At 43.8% G+C, this 25,246-nt stretch overlaps 1 protein-coding gene across 6 annotated transcripts in view; it reads left to right on the top strand.

Annotated features, from left to right (window-relative positions):
* The first annotated feature begins 21,240 nt into the window (after window positions 1-21,240).
* PRDM2 (PR/SET domain 2) overlaps window positions 21,241-25,246 on the top strand; it is a 127,473-nt gene continuing 123,467 nt past the window's right edge. For 3 of the 6 annotated variants that reach the window (XM_070252991.1, XM_023635748.2, XM_070252981.1), the window contains exon 1: window positions 21,241-21,359. The gene's annotated coding sequence lies outside the window, so the exon portion shown is untranslated. The remainder of the gene's footprint in view (window positions 21,360-25,246) is intronic. The other 3 variants (XM_023635752.2, XM_070253017.1, XM_070253023.1) reach the window with 3 other exon arrangements.

Raw genomic sequence — 25,246 nt, 5'->3', positions numbered from 1 at the left:
ATCTCTAACGATACGTCTCGATTTCTCGTTTTTTCAATATCATCACTTGTTGCTTGATAAACGTTGAGGCGATCGGGGTTAGCAGCATTTATACTTACAACGGAAACTCTTGGGGAGAAATAGCGTGGAGAGGAGGCAGTTTCTGTGGGCAGAGACTCGCCAGACCAAGGAGTTTGGAGACAGAGTGTGGAGTGGAGATGGCCACAGGCAGCCAGTTGGTCTACACCCATTTCATCACCTCCTCAGCCTAGCAGGGACTGGTGGTGCCCCAGACACTAGGGGCTTCCGTGGTGAAGGGGGAGATAATAATTGTTGCAGGGCAATTTGGGGAAGAAGCAAGAGCAGAACTGAAGGTCTCTTCTCCAAGCTGACCTCTCTTTGCAGCTTCTAGCTGTCTCTTCCCAGGCTAGAATCACCAATATTCAAACCAGATCGTCAACACCGCCTTCAGCTGGAGTTTCTAACTTTTGTTGTGTCATTTAGTCTATGGAAGCCACTTTTTTTTTTTTTTTCAATAGCTTCTCCAAGGCTGATTTTGGGGAGAAAGAAACAGCAACCTGTACTGGTTCGCTATTTTGACAGGAATCAGAAGTCACTCCTCAGACCAAAGAAATGTGTTCCCTTAGCTTTCCTTTCAGAGTCGTCTGAAACTGTCCCCGTCACGGTCAGTATATTTCAGGGTACTTGCTGCTCTTTTCAGTGCACAGGATGCTCAAAGGATGTCATACCGCGATAAAGATTTGATTGTCTTTGCAGTTTTTAAAATTAAAGTATAAGCCATATACCATAAAACTCACTTTTTTAAAGTGTACCGTTCAGTGATTTTTAGCACATTTACAAAGTTGTGCAACCTTCACCACTACTGAATTCCAGAAAATTCTCGTCACCCCCAAAAGAAACCCTATACTCATTTGCAGTCACTCTCCATCCCTCTCTCCCCCAGCCTTGGCAACCACTAATCTGCTTTCTGTCTTCTGGGTTTGATTCACCTATCCTGGGTATTTATTATAAATGAAATCACCCAATGTGTGGTCTTTTGTGTCTGGCTTCTTTCACCTAGCGTAATGTTTTCAAGGTTCATTCTTGTTGAAGTGTGTCTTGGTGCTGCCTTCTGTTTTATGACCGAATACCAATCCATTGTATGGATATACCACACCTCGTCTACCCATTCATCAGTTGATGGGTTGTTTGCACTTTGGGGTACTATAAAGAACGCTGTATTGACTATTTGTGAGCAAATATGTTTTCAGTTCTCTTGAATAGATATCTAGGAGTGGAATTGCTGGGTCCCAGGGTAGCTCTATGTTTATCTTTTTGAGGAACTGTCAAACTGTTTTGCTGCACCCTTTTGCATCCCCACCAGCAAAGCTTGAGGCTTCCAACTGTTCTAATTGTTCTTTGCCAACACCTGTCATTGTCTGCGTTTTTGATGCTAGCCATCCTGGTGGATACGAAGGGGTAACTCGGATGGATACGAAGGGGTAACTCGCTGTGGTTTTGACTTGCATTTCCCTATGACTAATGATATAGAGTATCTTTTCGTGTGCTTATTGGCCATTTTTGTGTATTGTTTGGAGAAAAGTCTATTCAAATCCTTTGACTTTTTAAAAAATTGGACTATTTTTTCTTTTTATTATTGAGTTGTAAGCGTTCTTTATATGTTCTGGATACTAGAGCCTTATCAGAGAGATGACTTGCAAATATTTTCTCCCCTTGTCTGAGTTGCCTTGCACTTTCGTGACAATGTCCTTTGATGCACAAAAGTTTTAAATTTTGGTCAAGTCCAAGGTATCCATTTTTTCCTTTAGTTGCTTTTGCTTTTGTTGTCACGTCTAAGAAACCATTGCTTACTCAAAGTCATGAAGATTTACTCTTATGTTTTCTTCTAAGAGTTTCACAGTTTTAGCTCTTTCATTTAGGTCTTTGACCCATTTTGAGTTAATTTTTGTGTATAGTGGGAGACGTGGGGGTCCAACTTCCCTCTTTTGCCTGTGGCTCTCCAGTCGTCCCAGCACCATTTGTTGGAAAGACTACTCTTTCCCGGTTGAATTGCCGGGTACCCTTGTCAAAAGTCAATTGACCATAAATATATGGGTTTATTTCTGGACTTTCAATTCTATTCTATTGATCTATGTCTGTCCTGATGCCAGTACCACACTCTTGATTGCTGTAGCTTTGTAGCAAGTTTTGAAATCGAGAAGCATGAGCCTAACTTTGTTTTTCTTTTTCAAGATTGTTATGTGTTTATTTGAATATTTTATGCAAACAGCATGAGTTACAATGATATGTTTCTTTTAACTCTTTTTAAAGTAGGTATTAGAAATTCCTAAATTATATATCCAGCTTCATTGTATCTTTATTGGACAGTGCTGATGTGAGGTGGGGCATGTTCGTGACATGGAGCGTCAGACCTGGGCTCCTTGGTGATCCCCTTGGTCCTTCCTTCTTTTTATGTAAGTGTTATGTACAAGCTGTTTTCATTTAGGTCACAAGGGACTGCCAGGCAAAATTGGGGTGATATGGTTTTTCATTCATGTCTAGCAGGAGAGAGGAAGAGGGTAGGGGAGAGAAGGAAGAGACCATGGGATCAACTATGGGATCGTTGATGTTCCATAGATGATATTCCGTCAGCGATGGGGCTTAGGTCTTCACTCCAGTTGTTTCCGTAAATGATCATATGCCCAGTCCATTCCAATAACAGTTTCCACGAGAATAACACACGCTGATTGGCTTAATTCTGGTTTCTCTACCAATTATAGAAAAATAAGTGGGATTATCATGATTGGATTTGCCAAATCTGGCTCCACCTCCAGGACTGAACATACGTTTGGGGAGGCTGCCTGAACAAAATCTGGCTTCTGTTAGGAAAGAGAAAAAGACGAACAGACCCTGGGTAGGCAAATAACAGTTTATTCCAGCAAACTTTAAACTTCTTTCTCTCTGTTGGTCTTTCTCTACTTTGGAAGACAAAGTTATTCATTCATTTCATCTTCATGTCTCTATTGACCAGGACAGAACTGCTGATGGTGAGACGTGAATTAATGGATGCTTGCCCACTGAATTAATGGCAAAGGTCATCTGAATCGGCTGGTGACAAAGTTTCAAAAATGAGTTTTGGGGTTCCTAAGGACAACAGGTGGATCTCATATAAATGGCTCATAATTTCTCTTTTTGTGTAGGTGGTAGGGTCCTATGGGAAAGCCAGGTGTTAGGATGGGTAGTTTCACAGAGCCCTCTGGAAACTTGCAAACCTAATGCGCTGGGTAGAGATGGAAGGGGCCTTCGTCCACCTGGCACTTGCCACACTGACACGTCCCTCCTTTTTCACATTCTGATTTTTAAAATGTAGCCATTAGTGCCAGCAGGAATTCCTGTCCCCTTGTTGGTTTCCATGTCAGAATCTCCATGAGACTTTTGATATTTGAGAGCAGAAACCTGTGTTGGGAGAGAAATGGTAACCTAGGGTGTCTCAGTGAAATGCCAGGTTGGCTACCATAAGATAAATGATGATAATAGCTAACATTTCTGTAAATCAAGCGATTTGCATATAATATCTCATTTAATCCTATCCCTGATTTACAGCTAAAGGAATTGAGGCTTAGAGACAACGTGTAGTTTACTTGGGGTCACATAATTGTCAATAAGAAGCCAGGACATAAGTCTTCCAACCCAGAGCGATGTCCTCAAACAGCACACTGCATGCTCTTCAGCTTCTGTCATCAACAGAACAGGGAGAACCATGATGCCAGAGCTCCCTAAAGTAACAACTGCAATGAGCTTTAAAAAAATAAAAACCAGGGCCAGCCCAGTGGCTTAGCAGTTAAGTTCATGTACTCTGCTTCGGGGGTTTGAATCCTGGGCACCGACCTACACACTGCTCATCAAGCCATGCTGTGGCAGCATCCCACATATAAAAAAAATAGAGGGAGGGGCCAGCCCCATGGCCGAGTGGTTAAGTTCATGCACTCCGCTTCAGCAACCCAGGGCTTCACTGGTTCAGATCCCAGGTGTGGACATGGCACCACTCATCAGGTCATGCTGAGGCAGCGTCCCACATGGCACAACCAGAGGGACCTACAACTAGAATATACAACTATGTACTGGGGGGCTTTGGGGAGAAGAAGAAGGAAAAAAAGATTGGCAACAGATGTTAGCTCAGGCGCCAATCTTTAAAAAAAAATAGAGGAAGAATGGGCACAGGTGTTAGCTCAGGGCCACTCTTCCTCAGCAAAAAGAGGAGGATTGGCAGAAGATGTTAGCTCGGGGCTAATCTTCCTCAAAAAAAATAAATAAATAAATAAAAATAAATAAAATAAAATCAAATCCTGTTATAAACAGGAAATATTCTAGGAGGCTTTTGTGGTTTGCTTTGGGGAATGTATTCTTTCCCCATTCTCAGCCATGCAGATTAAATAAGACAACGTTTACAACACACAGAAAATGCTCAAAAACGCTATCAAGTATTCCTCTTCTTGCTGCTATCATTGCAACTATTACTGCTATTTTAAATGTGTTTCTATATTTAAAATTATAATTATCATCATTATTATTCTAAATATATATACTTAGGATAATAAACCTCCTGAAGGCAGGGCCTGTGGCGAACGGGTCTGAACAGCTTGAAGTCTCCAGCGCAGCACGTGAATTCACTTACAGTTTAAGGGGTTTTTAAAAGCCATGCGTCAAACTAGAAACTGAATTATCAAAACTGTTTAAACAGACCAAAACTGATTTTTAAACTAAAATTAAAATATTACACTACTCTTTTAATGCATCTAATGTAAAGACATGAAAAATAATAACTAATGAATATGAGTATCGTACAATAAAAACAAACATCAGTATGAACCTGCACAATGCTAGTTATTTATAAGACTGACAAATAAGAGATGATTAAAAATGTGGCTTTGACCCACACAGGCAGGGATAGCCTTCCTTCAGAAAAACCCAAACTATCTAAACAGTCAGTGCCATAGGTCCTGAAAACCCGACTCTCTCTGAGGGTCCCTACAGCGTTTGCTGTGGAATTTAACACCTGATGCCGACAAGAAAGTGGAATCAAGAAGCCAGGGCTGAATTTGAAATGGCCTCCTCGGTATCTTATTTGGTGTTTCTCTCTGGACCTGTGGTTTCACAGTTAAATCACTCAGCTGTAAGTTCGTAGAGACCCTGGTTCTGTGGCAAAAGGTGGAAGGCAGGGACCATTTGCTTTCTAGATCTTTCTGAGGTTTAGGCACAGTCTGGCTTCCGTACCCAACTTCTCCATCTCTAGTTCGTTGGGCTGGCACGTGACACTGCTTCTCCCCGTAGGCTGACTCCCTTTCTACCCCACAGCCCTGTTCTGTGACTGCTTTCTTCCCAACTTTATTGCCAAAGTGCATAGGATTAACTCAATGTCTTCTAAGTAGAAGAGCCATTTCCGCAGAAATCATTTTCTCAGCCGAGGACAGCATCAGCTTCATTTTCCTGCATCCTTCCTAGAGGTTTGCTGGAATTGCAGAGGGCCTGGACCTCTCTTCTTGCTCTCTACCAGCTTCTATACCTGAGAAGTCTTGGCTATAACTCGATCCCTGAAAATACGAAACCCCACTTTCTGTTCTGTTCGAATTGATCTTCAAAAATTGCCAGTGTGGCGTGGGATTATTCTGCCCGGTTTCTAAACGGAAAGGAAAGTCAGCATATCAAGAATATAATTGGCAGTTTGATTTTGATTCTTAAGATTTTTTTTAAAAGAATTTTATCTTAAAATAGTTTTCTGTCTGAAATGCTGACAGAAGTGATAAACATGAAATCCTCTGACCTATTTTTATTACCTTGGCAAGCTCCATTTCGGCTTCAACCTTATCTGGCTTCTTGCTGTGGGCCAGAGTGAGGGATGGTCTTCAGGTTCATATGCAAAGAGATGCAAATTTTACAATACACTGAACTCATAATCCCACCTCTCACTTATTCATTCCACAAACATGTTGGAGCACCCGCCATGGGTAAAGCGCTGTGACAGATATAGAGGAGATAGAAATGACATCCCTGTTTAATGAGTGTCTGGCTACCACGTGACAGACACCGTGGTACGTGTTTTGTATACATTATCTCTAGCTTCACGACCCCCCACTGAGGCAAGTATCATCATCATTATTATTATACCTTTGGTAATAGTTCTGTTACTCACTGAGGCCTAGAAAGGTGTAGTGACTTGTCTGAGGTCACACAGCTGGTGAGTAACAGAGGATTCAAACCCAGGACTAACTAAGCGCAGAGTCCAAAACTGACCCAAGAAGCTGAATGCCCTCTCAGGTTTACAGAGGTGAGTAAGACACAGTCCCCACCCACAGGCAACTGACGGCCTCCCGGGGGCCGATGGCGTATGCCAAGGAACTAGCCTACGAGTGGAGTGCTAATGGGGAGGTGCTTTAAGAGATACACATTCCGGGGGACCCGAGAAGGGCTTCCAGCTGAGGTCAGGAAAGTGTTCTCGAAAAAGAAGGAGAGGGCAGGAGGTTGAATCTTGATGCCTGGGGACCTTATGACAAAGTAGGGAGAGAGGGAAGGACGTCCTGAAGAGCGATAAGGTCAAAGTCCTGCAAGTACATGATGGATTTGAGGAAAAGCAGGAACTGTAACTCTGTCTGTCTGGGGTGCGGGATGCTAAGGCTGACAGGGAGGTGGGAGCAGAGCCGTGGAGAGGGCACAGAGCCGTCAGCAGGGCCTCAGAGAAGGGGGCAGTTTGAGACGCGAGGGAAGGCGAACGGAAGAGGAAGATGATTGTCCCGGCCGATTGTCACTTCACTAGTGTCCCCCGAAGGTCGGCTGGGTCTGGAGAAGGCAGGGACCAAGGGCCGGAAAAGCTTACTCCGCAGCCTTTCAGTTCAAGGTAATGGACCCAGACTTCCATTTGGATTGAGATGTGGTTCATCAGACCCTTGAAGATTTACTGGAAAACAGGATGAAAGTTGTCATGGCAAACATTTCCAGAACTGGAATGTCGGTGTTTGCATCCCAACTCACTTCAAATCAGACAGAATGAGGGTATGCAATTTTCCCAAACAAATCATCACTTCATTAATTTATTCATCCCGTAAGCAGCATCCGTTGTATGCAGGGCGCTGTGACGGGACAAACAGCCTTGGACCCTGTCCTGAGGTAACTAACAGTCTCGTGGGAGAGATAAGACATGTAGGCAAATAAGGAGAATTACAGGGTAGAAAGTTCTAAATGTGATGAAAGAGGACGATGAGCTCTAGGAAATAAATACAGGGGGTTTAGAGACGGGCAGGGTTTCTCCCCACCGTGGGGTGAAGAAGGACCAGGAAATGGCTCACAAAGAGGCAGGAGGAGAGTGAACAGGATGTGGCCACGTGGACGTGTGGGAGGAGGGCTTCCCTGGGGAGGAGAAGTCAGGAAGGAGGCCAGCAGGATGGGCCAGGCTGAGCGCAGGGGATGAAGGGAGTGGAGGCTGACGGGTAAGCGAATGCGATGGCACGCAAGGCCTTGACTTTCAGACGGGATAGACCGTGCCTTGGTCGGCAGACTGTCAATCTCAGTGCGGGGCCGGGCCAACGTCTGTCTTGCTCACACTGAATCTCCCGACCCTTGCCCGGGGCTCAGTAAATCTGCGCTGAGTGAATGAGCGAATGTGGCCTAACCAAACCGCACTCTGATACCTGGTCAACTTAGTGATACAGATGGCACTTTTGTCACAACTCTGACTCAATTAACCCAAACATGAACAACGGGGTAAAGAGAAGAAAGTGAGGCGAAAGGAAAATATGTCCGGCAGGTCTGTTCCTACAGAAGTCTCAAGAGAAAAGGGTTATTTGAGGGGGAAAACCATTTTTACACTGATGTTATATTTGCGCTCTTATTTTTGCTTTTAGATGTAATCTCATTTTACTTTTTTCCCCAATAACTGCTGAGCGTGTGTTTGTGTGCACATGTGTGTGCACGTGCACACTGGAACAAAAACGTACTTTCCTCTAGGAATTTGGAAGTGCTTGAGTGGAAATATATTCTATCTGTTGGTTGACAATGTTCTTTAAAGATGTTTATATTAGAAAGAAACAATGGATGTTATGAAACAGTCCTGAAGCAGTAACAGGAATTCTCCCACTCTCGTGTCAGGACATGTCTGAATGCCACACGTTAACCTGCAGCTAAAGGCATGGAAATTCGAAAAGATCTAGAAACATGATTGAGCTTGTCTTTTCTTTGCTTCAGTACATTTTTTCCCTTCCGTAGGAATGATCTTTGCTTAGCAGTTCACGGGCACAGAAAAAAGAAGAAAGTGCAACCAAGTGCAGAAGATTCTGCAGCAAGGACTTAGGGCTGCCCTTTGAGGAGAAATACTGTAGATCTGTGGAAAACCAAGTCTATCCACAAGCATGGCCTCCACACAGAAATCATGGATAGGAAAAAGAATTCCATCTGAATGTGCTGTTATCTAAATTAATATTACTACAACATACTGAAGGACCAGTGCTATATTTCCATTCATATTAGGTGTGCATCAGATGCCATTTTATAGTATCACTACATCTTTGTGATGGTTAATTGTACGTACCAACTTGGAGGGTGCTTTTGGATGAGATAAACATTTAAATCAGTAAACTTTGGGTAAAGCAGATTGCCATCCATAATGTTGGTGGGCCTCATCCAATCAGTTGAAGGAACATTATCTATCTATCTATCTATCTATATCTCCCTTTGGTTCTGTTTCTCTGGAGAACGCTAATAGAATCTTGATGTTACTTTAATCTTAGCCCTTTACAGAATTTCTTTCTCTGATTTATACTTTGTTGCTATGCTCCAGCTTGGGGATATTATAAGAATCAGGCATGAAACACCTATTTTTACCCTACCATACTCTATACATGTGTATCAGCCACTCATTATTTTAAGAATGAGGTGGCATAGAAATAAACAAATTACTATATTAACAACTTTTCCTTTGTATTTTGCTTAGAAATCTTAGCAGAAAAAAGTCAGTGAAGCCAGAAAGGATTAAAACACGACTGAAAAATTTATTAGTCTCATACACACCATCTTACACTTATGCTTTTAGAATTGTAGCCACTTGTTAAAATATACATTACAGACTTAGAGACGATTTTTTCTCTTGCTATTTTCAAGTCAACTTTTGTTCTATTATTTAGTAATCTTCCGACTCAGGGAGAGAGCACGTAAAAATTTTTTAACTAAAAAAAGATATTACGTTATGTCGTACCTCTAAAACGAATACAATGTTATATGTCAATTATATCTCAATAAAAAATAATAAAGATGGGGGGCCAGCCCAGTGGCATAGTGGTTAAGTTTGCACACTCCTTTTTGGTAGCTTGGGTTTGCAGATTTGGATCCCAGGCTTGGATTGACATACCACTCATCAACCCATGCTGTGGCAGCATCCCACATACAAAATAGAGGAAGACTGGCACGGATGTTAGCTCAGGGACAATCTTCCTCACCAAAAAAAAATAATAATAACAATTATTGCTATAAAAAAAGATATTACAAGTGGTAGTCCTTTTGTTCTCTGATTCAAAATAATGACTTTTATATATATATAATATATAATATATTTTATATTATATAAATATATTTGTTGATTTCATATTAAAGATGTCATGTTATATATTTATATGTTTTATATCATATATAGTTATACACGTTTTTATATATTCCCATACTTAGGTTATAAAGTAACGAGTTTGGTTTTTTGTCACTGAAAGAACATCCCTATTTAACTGCAAATGTCAAGATTCCATAGCGACGTTTCAAGAGGATACAACACGAAGCCTCCAGTTACATGACATTACAGCTTTGTCTTGCGTTTTTCCCATATGTCACCTCTAGTAAAAGCTGAATTGCACATGATTTTTACCTACATAGTTGCTATTGTTGAAAAAATGTCAAAAGTTTAAAAACTGATGTTTATAAAATTTATTTTTTTGAGTGTCTCTCACAAAATAAGGGATATCCCAACTAGCCTATTTTTAACTCAAAATATCTCCCCTTGTCAAATATTACTGGTTTCAGTTTCCTATTATGAAGCTTTCCTGCAGTAGTTTGTTATATAAACACAGAAGCTAAATAAAGAAAATGAAATCAGAATAATAAATTTTAGAACTGGGAGGGTTCTCAGGGTTTCATCTAGCTCTTTAATTTTACAGATGGAAAAATTAGGCCCAGAGATATTGGGTGTCGTAATGAAGGTCACATGAGTTCTTAAAATAATTCTTAAATACCAAAACAAAACACCAACATAGTTTTCCAAGGCTGAAACAAACATTTTAAAAAGAAACACAGGAGCCCATTTTACAGTTAAGAGCCATTTCCAATCTCACATAAAAGATTAGTTTACTCTCTGCTAAAATGTTTGTTCTCCTGTAACTATAGTCATAATATTTCATCATAGTCAACTATGAAGAGTGGTTGGGGTATTGTGATTTGGGATGCCACCTGGGTAAATAAGAAACAATTCGCAGGAATACCTATTGCTCATTTTAACCATATCAGAAGAAGAGGAAGTTGGAAAAACATTGCCCAGGGCGTGTGGCTCCCTCTTGCTTTTGTCTCTCTCTGAAAGCAGACATCATCCTGACTGGCATAAGAGGATGTTAATGAGGCTTCAGTCTTGCTAGCAAATTTTTTTGACATTTGTTCTCAGAGCAGAATACCTAAAAAGAGTATTATTAATAGTAAGCTTTCCATATTGCCATCTTTGTGCACTGCAGCATGAAATACATCTAGAAAGAGGCAAGGTCCCGCTCTGATCCAAATGGAGCCTGAGCTTGTGGATATTTTTAGCTCAGGGACTACAGCACAGGGAAGCAAAGCTTCGGGCTTCCCATGGAGGGGAGGTTTTGTGGGCTGTTGGGCATGCTGCCTACCTCTTTGGCTCTGCTAAGCGTAGTCCTGATCTTACAATGGAGAGTCATTCAGCATGAACAGTGTTTGTTGTTAAAAATAATTGAGGGAATGACATATTATGAATACAACATCCCTCTTTTGATCAACGTATTCAACCTTTGTACTAATCAACTTTTTCTCCCTCAATCAGAATGCTCCTGTTTAGAGTTCATGCATTCTCAATGGGAGCAAAGATTGGTTCTTGGGGGACACAAAATCTTAGCCATAAAACATTTAAAAACTCTTGGCCACAAATTCTTAAAAACAAAGCGCCAAAATGTTTTCAAAGGCTGAAACAGATATTTGGAGAAGAAACGTGGGAGCTAAATTTACATTTAAAAGCCATTTATAAGCCCAGAAATAAACTCTCACATATAGGGTCAAATGATTTTCAATAAGGGTGCCAAAATCATTCAATAGGGAAAAGATAGTCTTTTCGACAAATGGTGTTAGGAAAACTGGTTATCTACATGGGGAAAAATGAAGGTGAATCTTTATCTTACACCATATACAAAAATTAACTCAAAATGGATCAAATACCTAAACATAAGAGCTAAAACTATAAAACTCTTAGAAGAAAACATGGAGGAAAAGCTCTAAGACATTGGATTTGGCAATGATCTTTTGGATATAACAATAAAGCACAGGCAATAAAAGTAAAAATAGATAAATTGGACTACATCAAAATTAAAACTTTCTGTGCATCAAAGGACACAATCAACAGAGTCAAAAGGCAACCCAAGAATGGGAAAAAATATTTGCAAATCATATATCTGATAAGGGGTTTATATCCAGAATATATATTAAAAAAACCTCTTACAATTCAACAACAACAAAACATCCAACACAGTTAAAAAATGAACAATGAACTCGAACAGACATCTCTCCAAAGAAGATATGTACATGGCCAATCAGCACATGAAAACTGCTCAACATCACTAATTATTAGAGAAACGCAAATCAAAACCACGACGAGATCCCACCTCACACCCATTAGGATGTCTACTACCAAAGAAAGAGAAAACACTAAGTGTTGGCTAGGATGTGGGCAACTGGAACCCCTGTTCCTGTTTCCTGCACTGCTGGTGGGAACGTAAAATGGTGCAGCCATTATGGAAAACAGGACAGCAGTTCCTCAAAAAATTAAAATAGAATTACCAAGCAGTCCAGCAATCACACTTCTGGGTATACATGCAAAAGAACTGAAAGCAGGATCTTAGATATTTGTACACCCATGTTCAGGGTAGCATTATTTACAACAGCCAAAAGGTGGAAGCAACCCAAGCATCTACTGACAGGTTAATGGATAAACAAAATGTGGTATATACATACAATGGGATATTGGTTGACCTTAAGAAAGAAGAAGCGGCCGGCCCGGTGGCGCAGCGGTTAAGTTCGTCGTACATTCCGCTTCTCGGTGGCCTGGGGTTCACTGGTTCGGATCCCGGGTGCGGAGATGGCACCACTTGGCATGCCATGCTGTGGTAGGCATTCCACATATAAAGTAGAGGAAGATGGGCACGGATGTTAGCCCAGGGCCCATCTTCCTCAGCAAAAAGAGTAAGATTGGCAGTAGTTAGCTCAGGGCTGATCTTCCTCAAAAAAAAAAAGAAAATCGTGTCACATGCTACAACATGAGTGAATCTTGATGACATTAACTGAAATAAGCCAATCACAAAAAAGACAAATACAGTATGATTCCACTTATATGAGGTACTTAGAGTAGTCAAATCCATAGAGACAGAAAGTGGAATGGTGGTTACCAGGGGCTGGGTTGGGGAGAGGAATAGGAAGTTATATTTTAATTAAAGTTACTGCGGCGTTTCAGTTGTGCAAGATGAAGAGTTCTGGAGATGGGTGGTGGCGATGCACATTGCACATTCACACTGCACAACAATATGCATGTACTTAACACTACTGAACATTACACTTAAAAATGGTTTAGGGGGCCGGCCCCGTGGTCGAGTGGTTAAGTTTGTGCACTCTGCTGCAGTGGCCCAGGGTTTCTCTGTTTCGGATCCTGGGTATGGACGTGGCACCGTTCATCTGGCCATGCTGAGGTGGTGTCCCACACAGCACAACCAGAAGGACCCACAACTAGAATATTCAACTATGTACTGGGGGGCTTTGGGGAGAAGAAGAAGAAGAAAAAAAAGAAGATTGGCAACAGATGTTAGCTCAGGTGCCAATCTTTTAAAAAAAAATGTAGTGGAGAAAGAAAACACCTTAAAAAATGGTTTAGCTGGCAAATTTTACGTTATGTATATTTTACTACAACTTTTTTAAACAGTTTTTCATAATCTTACATAAAACATCAGTTTGTTTCCTGCTAAAATATTTGTTTGCCCTCAGTCACTGTACCCATAGTATTTCACCCAAGTTCATATAGTGTAGATAAACATACATTTCATAAACAGATAGAAGTTTTGTCTATGATATTAAAATTTCATGGCGGGGGAGGGGCAACTAGGGAAAAATGTCTAAAATGGCTTCTGGGGTGGGGGAGGTTAACGAAAAAGAAAGGTTGAGAAATACTCCTTTTCCGCGTCAAGTTCCTGCCCCATACTCCAACTGAGCGGACGAATGTCTAAAGGTGAGACTTGGAAATAGAGGCAGAATAATCTACAGTAGGGTTTCTCAACATTATGACACTTCGGGCCAAATCATTCTTTGCGGTGGAGGGGACTTTCCTGTGCATCACAGAATGTTTAGCAGCCTCTCTGGCCTCACCACTAGAGGCCGCTAGCAACTCCAGCCTGGCGAGGACAACAAACTGTCTCCAGACATTGTGAAATGCCCCCCTGAGGGCACAACTCCCCCTGTTGAGAACGACTGCTGTACAGCTCGTTAAAGTTAATCATAACTTGGACAATGGGTAGGTTTCAAGCAGAGGCTCAGACAGGTTGATTACAACGCTTATGAACCCAGCTCAGGTGTCTCAGCCCTGGCAGGTATTGGCAGGTGCCATCTTGGCTGTGACCTTTGTATGACTGCCTTACATTGTTGGAAGGATGACCTCTGTGACAAAGGAATGCCATGCCTTCTGACTCTGTTTATGAAGCTTTGGAAAGGCATCATTATTTCTATTGTTAGCAAAGAATCTTGGGATGACACCAGAGCTTAAATTTTGGGGGAGCAGTGGTGGAGGGACACACAGTTGAATTAAATAGGAAGAAAAGTGAACCCAAAGTGCAGGCCCAGAGTTCTTGCTAAGCTATGGCTGAAGTGTTTCTGTTTCACAGATCGTATTTAAATCACAAAACAGCGCACGAGTCTTCATCAATCGGCAATATTAATGGAGGGAAGACTCGTGCCTACCATTGCTTCGATGATGGAGGCAAGTGCGACTCTGTTTCCACTCTCAAGGGGCATAGACTGTTTGGAACTTAGGCCATGCATCGCAGTAATTAGACCACGGTGGGGCAGAGCATACGCACAATTGCTGATGGGGCATACGTAGGGATTCATAAAGAGAGGAAGTGATCGATGTGGGGTCTCCTCCTGTACTGAGCTGAATAGTGTCCCCTCAAAACTCATGTCCACCTGAAACCTCAGAATGTGGCCTTATTTGGAAACATCGTCTTTGCAGATGTAATTAGTTAAGATGAGGTCATACTAGACTAGGGTGAGCCTCAAATCCAGTGACCGGTATTCTCATAAGAAGGCCATGTGCAGATACAGAGAGACACAGGGAAGACAGCCATGTGAAGATGGAGACAGATTTGGAGTTTTTAATTTTTTTCTTCTTCCAGAAGGAACCAACTCTGCCAACACTTTGATTTCAGGCTTCTAGCCTCCAGAACTGTGAGAGAATTAAATTTCTGTTGTTCTAAGCCACTCAGTTTGTGGTGCTTTCTTAAGGTTGCCCTAGGAATCTAATATAACTCCTAAGAGAAGATTTCATAGAAATGCTGGCTTCTGAAGAGAGGCGAAATTTGGAGAGAGGAGAGAAGGAGTGATGAGCAAATTCTAGATGAAAAGCAAGTGAAGAAAAACAGAGACAGAGCATTTCCAGAACACAGTGGGGTGGTGAGAAGTGTGGACTTGGGAACACGCGGTTCATGATGATGATGAGTGAGTGCTGTCTGCATAGGTGGGACGGGCCATCCTGTCAGCAGACACCCTTGCAAAGGGACACCCAGGAGCTTCCAATCTGGGAAACAAAAACAGGCTCGGGGCTTTACCAGCTCAGCGCTAGCTGCACGTTCCTGTACCTGATTTATCTTCGACTCCTTCTCACTTTGCTTGCTATTTCCTGCTGAAAAACATTTTCAGTTTATGTCTTTGTTGCCAACCTACATGTTTTATTCATGCTTTCATGGTGGTGTATTAGTGAATTAATTCTGCCTTCGAGGAAGATGAAGACTTTAATAAACTTCCCTTTGTAGTCTCTGGAACAAAACTACAGTGGCCTTTGGGCTTGTTACACCAGATGTTCTGAAATAGGAATGAATGCTGCTATTTAGGGACCCCTATGTGGGAAATTCTGAACTTTTTAACTGATTTATTAACATGTTTGGTTCTAAAAATGTAGTATAAGAAGTGTGATGGAAAAACCTAGAAACAGTGCTCTGAATTTTCTTATAGAGGGGAATACATTTATTTTGGGAGTCATGAATTTGAACTGGTTAAAACGTTAGCATCTTGGAATTGGTTTTCTTTCTCTTCTTTTCTTTTCTTTCTACATGATTCTTATATTTGTTGCTGTTCCAATCCAGAAAAGGTTACTAGACAAACCACAACTGTATAAAATGCCAATTCATTCACTTTCGTCCAGCTGCTCCCTGATGTCCTTCCTTCTTTTTTTTAATGATTCAGTATTTGTACATGCTGTGAAATGATCACCACAATAAGTCTAATTAACCCCTGTCACCATACATAGTTACTGAATTTTTTTCTTCTGATGAGAACTTTTAAGATTTACTCTTAACAACGTTCAAATATGCATTACAGTATTATTAGCTATAATTGCCATGCTGTACATTACATCCTCATGACACTTATTTTATAACTGGAAGTTTGTATCTTTTGACATCCTTCATCCATTTTGCCAACCCCTACCCCCACCTCTGGCAACCTCCAATCTGTTCTCTGTATCTATGAGTTTGGTGGTGATTTTTTTTTTATTCCACATATAAGCAAGATTGCACAGTATTTGCCTTTCTGTTGGACCTATTTCACTTAGCATAATGCCATCAAGGTCCATCCATGCTGTTGCAAATGGCAAGATTTCATTCCTTTTTATGGCTGAATAATATTCCATTATATACAGATACACACATTTTCTTTATCCCTCATCCATCAACGGACACTTAGGCTTTTCTCATATCTTGGTTATTGTGAATAACAGTGCAATGATCAAAGGGGTGCAGTTATCTTTCTGAGTTATGTTTTCACTTTCTTCAGATAAATACTCAGAACTGGAATTGCTTGATTGTAAAGTAGGTCTATTTTTAATTATGTGAGGAATCTCCATACCATTTTCCATAGTGGCTGCACCAGTTTGCACTCCCGCCAGCAGTGTATGAGAGTTCCCTTTTCTCCACATCCTCTCCAACACTTGTTATTTCTTGTCTTTTTGATAATACTCATTCTAACAGGAGAGGTGACATCTCATCGTGGTTTTGATTTGTATTTCCGTAATTATTAATGATGTTGAGCATCTTTTCAAGTACCTGTTGGTCATCTGTACACCTTCTTTGGAAAAATGTCTATTCAGATCCTCTGCCCTTTAATTTGATTGCTTGTTATTTTGCTATTGAGTTATATGAATTTGTTCTAATTTTGGATATTAACCCCTTATCAGATAAATGATTTGCAAATATCTTCTCCCATTCTGTAGGTTGCCTTAAAGCAACACTGAAAACAACGGAGTGGGAGCACATGTTCGTGGAGCTGTAGGGAGCAGAAGGATGCCGTTCACCGTGCACTGTGCTCAGCTGTGCTTTGGAGCAAGTCCAATCTGCTCCATGAGATCCTAAGTTCTTGGAGGGCATGGGTGGTGTCTTTGTCCCTTTGTGTTCTCCCTAGTGCCTAGAGAGGGCAGCGCTAAGAGCCCCTCGATGACTGGGGAGCAGTGTGGCCAGCAGACAGACCATGAACTTTGACAGCAGTGAAGTCCTCGAATCCTGGCTCTGGCACTCACCAGCTGTGCCCCTTTACAATCTGCTTCAACCTCTTCTTCTGTAAAACAGAAGCTGCTGCTGTTGCTGTGGTGAGGATCACATGAGAATGTGACATGAAGTGCCACTGCAGACTGGCACCCAGTACAGTTCCCCTGCTCACAGTTCAATCTCACCGCCGCTAAGATTCCCTTGTACACCCGGATGCTGCAGAAGTTTTGGCACTGAAATTACGCCGCCCAAAGTGTCCATTATGCAATGAGATGTATCTTTAGCCCCCAGAATTTCTATCTTTGAACTTCATTTGTTCATTTCTAATCAGAACCCAGAATCCAAGTTCCAAATCTACTGGTTGCTGCTCTGCTTGCTCAGATGTCATTCCTTGCTCAGGTACATCACGTGGCAGACGGATGGCGAGTGGGGAGGGTGAGGTGAAGAAACTGGGCGAAGAGACTCTGGATCTCGTTGAGAACAATTTGCAGTCACGAGGAAAGGGGACTTGGCAGTTTTTTTTTTAAGTAAGCGATGTGTTATTTGAGCAGAGTATGCATTCATTTGGTGCAGCTGCCCTTAGACACCCAATCCCCTTTCTCCTGACCATGAGATGCTCTTGTCTGACAGTCCAGGGAGAGTCTTGAGAATGGTCTCTTCATGCAGATATTAAAAAAAAATACTTCTCAGTTCCTATCCCCAGTATCTCAGTTGAGGAATGACTGGTTGAGAGCAAGTAGTGGTGGAGTTGCCTATACCAGCTCTCAGGCTTTTCCACACACGTGTGTGTGTGTGTGTGTGTGTAGTATAGATTACTTGCTATGCCTGCAGCTTACTAGGGAGCTAAATAGTCTAGGTTCAAAATCTGGTTCTGTTACTAACTAGGCAAGTTCTTTAACCCTTCCTGGTCTCAGCCTCCTCGGCTGTAAAATGAGGATAGTGTTTATCACCTGAGGCTGCTATGCGGATGAGATGGTACATGTAAGATACCCAGAACAGAAGCCAGTGGAGAACAACACTGTTATTATTCGGGGAATTTGAAGTCCACTTACATTTCCATTGGTGATGTGTTGTAAATTCTTTAATCTTTGTTGTCAAATCTTTCATCTTTTAGGAGCAATGCTGTAGGTCTCCTGGCTGCCATGCTGAGGCACAGTGTCTTCGGTCCACACACATTTGCTCTAATCCAGCTACATCAGAAGAGCCAGGGCTAAGACTTTTTTCCCATTAAAAATATCTATCTAGTGTTCGCTACGTGCCAGATACTGTTCTGGGTACTGGGATGCTGTGGTGAATGATGATTATTGTCCTCTGTAATGGAATTGCATGCCAAGGTACAAAACCAGCCAGGACCTGCACTAGATGTACCCATGCAGAGCAGAGTTTCATTCATGTTCTAGATCTAGACAAAGAGTACATTTTCTACTTCCACCCCATGAGACGTGACGAAATGTCTCAAACTCTTTCCCTCATCCTTTAGCAATATATGTCACCTTTTCAAAGAGGCAAGATTATTAGTTAGCATCTCAGACAGATAATAAACACTCATGAAATTACATTGTATCCTCAATAATTCATATCTTTTTTGGATTAAATTGATAATATGTATATATATATATATTCATCCTGAGAAGTGGCACAGGTTGAAAAATAGAAACATGTCCAGGAGAAATACGCAGATGAAAAATACACAATCGCTGATTAAGGGGGGATTTCAGCAGTGCTGAGAATATACCCAGTGTGGCAGCCTAAAAAACCATCCCCAAAGATATGTCTATGTCCTAATCCCCATAGGGCAAGTCTTTGCAGATGTGATTAAGTGATGGATCTTGAGTTGGGGAGGTTATCCTGGATTATCTGGGTGGGTCCCAAATGCAATCTCATGTACCTCTAAAAGAGGAAGGCAGAGGGAAACTTGACCACATAGCGAGAAGAAGGTGATACGAACTTGAAGCAAAGAGAGATTTAAAGATGCTGGCCTTGAAGACTGATGTGGCCACAAGCCTAGGAATGCTGGCAGTCACCAGAAACCGAAAAAGAAAAGGAACAATTCTCCCCTACAGCCTCCAGAGGGAGCGTGGCCCTGCGGAGGTCTTGATTTTGGCCCAGGGAGACTGACTTTGGGCTTCTGGCTCCTAGAACTGTGAGAGAATAGATTTCTGGTGTCTTAAGCCCCCCCTTTTGCAGTAATTTGTTACAAGTGTCACAGGAAACTAACATACCCTGTCATTTTAGATTAATGACAAGAAGGACAACCACTGATTACTCTGTCAGCCCTCTCTTGCTATGATGCTATCTAGCCTACGTTCTGGTTCACTGCATCACGTCTAACTTCATGTTTTAAAATTTTCTTTCACATCCTATTGAATACCAGATGCCATATAGCTCTTCCTTTAAATCTTTGTTTTGTATGTCAGCGTTTTGATTGTGGATGAAATGATGGAGTCTGGCTCTTTTTGGAGCTATTCCAGATGATTTTGATGCATGGATCACATTGGAAGGCATCCATCTGGGTAAGGAATGGAAAAGTCTGATGTCAGCTTGACTCCCAGCAGAGTACACTATTTTAGTGACATGCATGCAAGGATCTCCCAGATCTAGGGTCTCTTTCCTTTAAGTAGTGGAAGAAATAACCAAACTCTTGAGGTTTGATTGCTTTTTTTCTTAGGCACTGTGCTGGCCTTGTTACTTTTTAATACCTTGATAAAATTTACTCTGATGAGGTTATCTTCATTTGTTCACAATATCTCACTACGTCTTTAGCAACAGCATCATCCCCTTACAATAAGATTCTAAGATGATACATCATGTTTTCTTAAACCCTAGTTACATAAATGGGCTTGTGTGCTCCTTCAAAAGTTTCCAGGGGCTGGCCTGGTGGTGCAGCGGTTCCGGCTGCATGTTCTGCTTCGATGGCCCGGGGTTTGCTGGTTCAGATCCTGGGTGCAGACATGGCACTGCTTTCCACACCATGCTGTGGTAGGCGTCCCACACAGAAAATAGAGGAAGATGGGCTCGGATATTAGCTCAGGCCAGTCTTCCTCAGCAAAAAGAGGAAGACTGGCAGCAGTTAGCTCAGGGCTAATCTTGCTCAGAAAAAAAAGTTTCCAGAGCACACCTGCATCTAACTTGGTGTCTATTCTTTAAGGTGGGTCCTTTCCAGACGCCTAAAGTCACCCATTACATTTAGACCCTTCCTCATTCCATTCTCAGGGCTTTATCTTGAGGTGGTCTTGGCTTTAAATACCATCCATATGCGGCAACTCCCACCTTTCTATCTCGCCTCCAGCCTGCATCTCTCCCCCCAGCTCCAGACTCCTTTCCAACTGCCTGCTAGCCATCTCTCCTTGAATGGCTATTAGACGCGTCCAGTTCAACCCAGGTCATCTCCACGAGAGCACGTACTCGTCGTCATCACCCAGGCGGTCTACTGCGTCCTCGTCTGCAAATAGTAAGTTCCATAAGGACAAGGCCAACGTTGTGTTCTGTGCCTTGGCCGCAGCCCCTAAAGCACTGCGCTAGGCACACGGCTGGCGGGCAGAAACCAATCGCTTGCAACCAAGGAGCAAATAAACCTGGCTGCATCGGCCCTCTTACAGTTTGATGTCTTTGGGTGAAGGAAGACGAGTCTTTCTGAGAGCAGCGACGAATGGGGTCTATGTTTATTCATCCGACAGGGTCTTAGTGGTGACCCCTCTGTCCTTCCTTTCAATAAAGGCTGGGGATTCTCGTAGGAACTTTCAGTAGCGCGGAATCCCAGCCCTTACGGCGGTCGGTTTGGATGCGGGGAGCTGGGGCACCGGCCGCTGGGCTTTGCTTTCAGAGGCGCCGCCCGTGGGGTCCGCCGTGTCCCTGCGAGGACCGGCCCGACAGCGCGAGGCATTCCGGCGGCCAGGCGTCGGTGCCCGCGCGGTCCGGGGTCGTTGGGGCCCGTGAGAAGCGAGGTCGGGGCCCTGCGGCGGCCAGGCGTCGGGGCCCGCGCGGTTCCGGGTCGGGGTCCGAGGGGCCAGGCGTCAGGGCCCGCACGGTGCGGGGTCGGGGCCCGAGGGGCCAGGCGTCAGGGCCCGCACGGTCCGGGGTCGTAGGGGCCCGCGAGAAGCGAGGTCGGGGCCCTGCGGCGGCCAGGCGTAGGGGGGCCCGCGCGGCCGGCGGTCTTCCTGCCCGGGGTCGCGGGCGCGGGCAGAGAGCGCCCGGGAGGCCGCAGCCGGCGCCGCCCGACGTCACTTCCGACCGGAGCCAAGATGGCGGCGGCGCGGCCGCGGGCGCCGGGGCGGGCGGAGCGGCGGCGGCGGCGCGGGCGGCGGCTCTGGGCGCGCTGAGGCGCGGGGCGCGGCGGCGCAGGTAAGAGGCGGCCGGGGCGGGCGGCTTCCGGGACGGCGGCGGGCTGGGCGCCGGGACGCCCGTTCCTGCCCGCGAGGGGGCGGCGGCGGCGGCGACACGCCGGGGACCCGGGCGGGCGGGCGAGCGGACGCGCCCCCTCCGAGGGCCGGCGTCCCGGGCCGGCGGGGCCCCGGACGAGGCGCGCACCGCCGGCGGCTCGGGGGCGGCCGGGTCCCTCCGTCCGGCGCCCAGCGCCCGGTCCGGCCTCGGGGCCCGCCCGGGGAAGTCGCGGGCTGGCTTTGTCGCCGTTGGGCTGCCGCGCGCCCCGCGAGGGGACGCGGGCGGGCGGGCGGGCGGCTGCCTGCGAGTCCCGGGGCTCGCGCGGGGCCCGGGCCGCCCCAATTTCCAGTCGCTTCGCTTTTCTCTTTTGTGTTCCAGCCGAAGGTGCCTTCCAGCCTCGCATTCTTGTGTGTCTTGTGTGTCTTGCGTCTTTGTGATGCTTAGTTTGTGTGGTTGAAACCTGGAAACGGTCTCCCTCAATATTCCCATCCTAGACCCACCGGCGTTTTTGTGTTTGTTTTTAACAGACGTGCACTTCTATGTGGTTAATTTCGTTACTAACGATGTTCGCCAACCTGTTTTTGATGGTGGCAGGTGGGACCCGAAGTAGACCTAACGGGTCAGTGTCCTCCCCAAGCCGCCCACCCACGCGTGGACCCCGGAGCCGCGCCCGGCCGCCGTAAGTGGGGCCGTGAGTGCGGGAGCAGCCCCCCGTTTCACCGGGAAGCCCCAGTTCCCTTAGCCACGCGGCTGCAGTTCTCCCCAAGACAGGCGATCCACGCTCGCCCCCGCTTCCTTCCACTCGTTGCGTTGAGGTTTTGGTTTTATTTCAGAAGTGCAACGCCGTTGGGTGAATCCCAGTTAGGTCCTGACCTCCCTTGAAACACACACTAAAATGGTCTTCCCAGAAAGCCACTGACATATTTCTGAAAGTTTTTGTTAACTCCAGGTTAACAAAAAGCAGCCACAAGGTTTGACAACAAACGGAACCTTTGAATGATTCTCTTCCCTCCGACGCCAGACTTCGTGTTGATGGCATCAGTTGCGTCCAAGTATTGGAAAAATGTGGGCCTTAAAAATTTTTTTTTTTAACATGTTATGACTTTTGCTTTACAAATATTAAGGAGGAGGAACCGAAACACATAATCCTGTGTTCTTTTTTCGTAGGGTTTTGTTTTGGAGATGGCATGCAGCTGCCCCGTCCTTCCCTCCAAGCTTCCTTACGAACACTTGACCACGGTCTCTTATGCGCAGAACCTCAGTGTAGCCTTGAGAGGAGCTTTAAAGATCATTTTATTAATAAACCTCCTCATTTCAAGGTGTGGAAACTGAGACTGAAATTTGTAGGGGGACCAACACTCGTTCACAGCTTCTGGCCTTCCAGGGGTATTTTTGGTTTGATTTAAATAACTTAGTCCATTTGAAGTGCTTAGAATAAACTGCCAGGCACACCATGATAATACTCAATAAAGATGCCATTTGTTGTTTCTCAAGGTGATTTCTTCAACGGAAAACGCTGGCATATTCAGATTTGGGTTTTCCCCCCCTTTTTGTGGACAGTTCCAGAAACAATGCGGTCTAAATTTGTAATAATGTATTAGTTTTGTAAGTACTGTACAAAGCATAACAAGAATCTCACTGTAGACCAGTTTGAAAATAGAGAAAAGCACAAAGAAGGAATAGAAATCAGCCCTAACCTTCCCACTCCGCAGATAACCACTGTTAACGTTTTGGCAGACTTCCTCCTGGTCTCTCTTGATGTGCGCGTGTGTTTCTTTACTTATGTGTATTTATTCTGTCCTGTTATTTACATTTTATGCAGAATTGGTATCATACTGTATATATTGTTTGTAATCTGTCTTCCCTTACAATATTGTGAGCCTATACCTATGCTGGTAAATATTCTTCATTATGATTTTTAATGGCTGCGTGATATATGGATAGGCCATAATTTATTTATCAATTCCATATTGATCAGTAAGGTTTCTGTAGGCTGAGATTTTCCCTCATTAAGATTTGTTCAAAAGGCTTTTCCACTCTGAATTTCAAAATTCTGTAATCTTTTAAGATATGTGAAAATGTAAATTCTGTTTTTTAGCCTCTAAATATGCATTTTTCCTGCCAATGCAGTTATAAGAAGCAGCGTTCACTTTCAGCTCCCTTTTATTCTCTTCTCCCTCAGTCGGGTCTGTGCAGTTACATACATATATCTGCACACATGTTCTTTTGATGATTATTTTACATTAGATGTTTATTCATGGGACTGTTTCTTTACGCTGCCGATCTCTTTTCAAGTTCAAGATCTGATTTACAAACCTTTTAAGTCCTGTTAAATCATAGACTTTCTGAGATGGAAAGTACCTTAGGTTATTTACTATTTTCATCTTCTCTGATTTGCTTTTCATGCTATTTTTAATACTCATGCAGAAAAAAAAAAAACAAACCTGTGGGCTGCCACTAGAAAACTGTGTAGTGGGGAGTGAAAAGGGAGTAGGTGGACAGTGGGGGAAATTGTCAATTACATGGCGAAGTGTAGATACGGGGAGTTTCCAGATGATGGGGACATTACCTGACAGTCGTTACTACTGATATTGCTGACGTGTGTCCACTGCCTTGCGCTTGGCCTGCTGCCCATCGGCTATGCTGTCACCCTTGGGAGCATTTGGTTAGAGGTCTGGGGTAGTATTCTGGCTCTCTCCTTTTTTTTTCCTTGAGGAAGATTGGCCCTGAGCTAACATCTGCCAATCCTCCTCTTTTTGCTGAGGACTGGCCCTGAGCTAACATCCGTGCCCATCTTCCTCTACTTTATATGTGGGACGCCTACCACAGCGTGGCTTGCCAAGCGGTGCCATGTCCACACCAGGGATCCAAACCTCGGGCCACTGAAGCGGAACATGCACACTTAACTGCTGCGCCACCGAACTGGCCCCCTGGCTCTCTCCTTTTGAAGTTAGAAGTATTAGAGCTGTAAATATCATCTTCTTAGAGCAACTGAAAGCTGTGGACTCCAATAGTGAGAGCAATACTTGGCTTCCATTAAGGCAAGGTTTCTTCACCTCAGCACTGTGGACATTGGGGCCTGGGTAGTTCTTTGTTGTGGAGGCCGTGCTGTACAGTGTAGGACACTGTAGCAGCCTCACAGGCCTCTCCCTGCCAGGCGCCAGGAGCACCTCCCCCGAGTCAGGACAGCTGATCCAGTCTGCAGAGGTTGGCAGGTGTCCCTCGGGGGGCAAAATCGCCCCCGTTCGCAACTGCTGCGTTGAAGGAAGGCTCATCTGACTGGGTGGTTGAGTCGCTGAAGCAGTTTCTGGAATCTCTAGTCAAAACCTGTAAGAATAGACTGCATGGTTTACATGAAGTCCACCTCGAAGGCGGCGGTGGACTCAGAGGCCTGTGCAGGTTCCTTCCTGCATTTGGTTTTATGACTTTATTGGATGGTCACTTTCAGAAGTTTTGCTTTTGTGGCGAAAGATAAAGCAATGTGAGGTAACCTGGAAACTGCGAAGGAATTTTCGTGACATATGAACGCCATGCCTAGTATGTAGATTAAATTATTATGAAATTTAAATAAATTTGCGTAGAGTTGGTACATGGTGAATAATTTAAGCTTGTGGTTTCTTATACTGACTAGCATGGAAACAGCTGTCTTTTCTCCTAGAAAACGAGCCTTAAGCAGCCCCTAGAAGACTGTAGAAGCCAAACTAGTTTTTCTAAAATCTCCTTTTTTTAAAACAACCGATTCAGTGTTATGCGCTGAAAGTGGTGAATTTATCTTGAGGAAATAAAGGTTTACTTCTGAAGTGCTTACATAACTTTAACTTATTGCTTTATAATTGAAAGATAGCTTA

Source organism: Equus caballus, chromosome 2, assembly GCF_041296265.1.
Source record: "Equus caballus isolate H_3958 breed thoroughbred chromosome 2, TB-T2T, whole genome shotgun sequence".
Taxonomy (NCBI): domain Eukaryota; kingdom Metazoa; phylum Chordata; class Mammalia; order Perissodactyla; family Equidae; genus Equus; species Equus caballus.
Note: the sequence above shows the minus strand (reverse complement) of the source record. Positions and strands in the feature narration are given on the sequence as shown.